Source organism: Micropterus dolomieu, linkage group LG16 (genome assembly GCF_021292245.1).
Source record: "Micropterus dolomieu isolate WLL.071019.BEF.003 ecotype Adirondacks linkage group LG16, ASM2129224v1, whole genome shotgun sequence".
NCBI lineage: Eukaryota > Metazoa > Chordata > Actinopteri > Centrarchiformes > Centrarchidae > Micropterus > Micropterus dolomieu.
Window position 1 is genome coordinate 11,560,093 of NC_060165.1, and position 2,520 is coordinate 11,562,612.

A 2,520-nucleotide genomic window follows, 5' to 3' on the forward strand; every position below is an offset into this window, starting at 1 on the left:
TTGATAGTAATTTAAATTTCGAGCAGCACACCACAAAGCTTGTTCAATCATGTTTTTATCAACTTAGAAATATAGCAAAAATTCAATCTATGTTAACTTTTAAGGACACCGAGACCATTTTACATGCCTTCATCTCATGCCTGGATTATTGCAACAGTCTTTTCACCTGTTTAACCCAAAAATCTATTGATCGACTCCAGACTGTCCAGAACTCAGCTGCCAGGCTTTTAACCAGAACAAAGAAATATGACCACATTACTCCTATTTTAGCTTCATTACACTGGCTCCCAGTATGTTTTAGAATTGACTTTAAAATTCTATTGATTACTTTTATGGCCTCTCGCCTTGTTATATTTCATGTTCTGAACTATTAGTCCCATACGCACCAGCACATACCTTGAGATCCTCAGGCAGAGGTCTGCTATCTGTTCCAGAGTCTTGACTGAAAACTAAAGGGGACAGAGCGTTTGCTGTCAGGGCCCGAGGCTCTGGAACAGCCTGCCCGAGGAAATCAGGTCAGCTGAGTCAGTGAACTCTTAAGTCCCTTCTTAAAACATACTTTTATAGGAGAGCCTTTCCCGATCTTATTTGACTTTATTTTATCCCTTTTATTTTATTCTATTTTACTAATTTTATATTTATCTTAAACATGTATTTTAGTCTTTTCAATGTTTTCATGCTTTTATCTTGTATTGTTTTTGTATTATTGTCTCTTGGGTATTATTGTCTTTACACTTGTTAAAGCACTTTGTAACTTGTTTTTGAAAAGTGCTCTACAAATAAAGTTTATTATTATTATATTATTATTATATGGCTGCCAGAGTTAAGCCCCTGAAAACTTGGTTTAACATTTGAAGTTTTTCAATATTCTTAAATACCCCTTAAAAAGTAAAGCTAAAGTTTTGAAACTGAGATTGGACAAAAAGACCCATAGATGTTATTTATTAAGAGTAACAAAAAACTCGCTTATTGCTAATCCATGTCACCCGGACTATGGGTGTGATTTGATCACCTTTGATTGACAGTGACAATAAACAACTGCCTTCATGTGTTGATTTACTAGTGTTCTAAATGTACAAAAGTATGTGGCATCAACTTTTTCCAGCTGGGCCCTGCACCCTCCAAACCAGTGAGAAGAGCACAGGGAAAAAACGATCTCTCCACTAAAATAACCAAAACTGTTTGCTCATCAGAAGAAGCTGATTGAAAAAATGTGTTTTCAGAGCCCTAAAACACACAAGGGCACATATCCAGAGAAAGCCATACTGCTCCTCCATTCCATGCTAAGTGTCTTTCCCTGGATTCTTCCTCTTCCTGCGTCTCTCTCCTGAGGAGAAATACATCACTGTAAGTCAAGGGTAAATGTCTTTCATAACCCTTGACTTCCTTATCATTCCTTGAGCCTTTGCTCTGCTTTTCAACTAAGTGAGACGTGTAGTAATGTTGTCATCATTACTGCTGAAGTGGGTCAACATTTATCTACAGCCGGCTGGAACGGGATTCAGCCCAGGGACGCGGAGAAGTCACTCACCCATTTCTGTCAAGATATAGTCCTGTCATCACTATCTGTAATGTAGAATCAGACCAATTATTTTGTACAAGTGTACTGGGCCTTAGCCACATGAGCACAGTGCAAAATCTTTTATATTTCGTGCAGATTACAGAATCACCAAAGTGTGCCAGTAAAGCATATTGTTGGTGGATCATATTCACATTTGCAGGCAAGATTGTCTTAATTTAATTACTCTACTATTTAGAGAGAGAGACACTGTCCATGTGAACACGTTACCTTTCTTTATTTTTCTCTTAACCCTTTAAGACCTGCCATCAACCAAGGATCAATGACTGTTTTACTTGTTTTATTTTTCAGAAAACAAGTGAAACAGTCATTGATACTTGGTTGATGTTATAGCTTACAATGTAGTTCAACTTATTTTAGACCCCCACAGCTCTCTCATCAAACTTAACATGATTTTAACCTGTAGTGGTCATATCCACTTCACCTCACATGGCAAAGGAAGTACTGTAAATGAAAAACAGATAAAATGAAGACAGAACAGCTCGGACACATGGGGTGTAAAGCTGTCACAGCAACTACAGAAACAACTGAGAATTACTTTTTAAAAGGAATAGTTTGGCATTTTGAGCGTTTTGGTTATTCGCTTTCTTGCCAAACGTTTTATGAGAAGATTGATACCACTCTCGTGACTGTCAAATATGAAATTACAGCTAGCAACTGCTTAGTTTAACTTAGCATGAAGACTGCAAACAGGGGGAATCAGCTAGCCTGGCTCTGACAAAATGTAACAAAATTTGCCTACCAGCACCTCTAAAGCTCATTTATTAATAATATCTTCTTTGTTTAATCTTCTTGTTAATCTTCTTAATCTAGCTCTCGGCAAGAGAGCGCTTCCCAAAATGCTGAACTGTTCCTTTAATGGAGTCACAAATAGCCTCATCTTTTATTCATATGGTTCCTTTTGTGATAAGTTATTGGTTAATGCATTCTGGAAGTAGCCT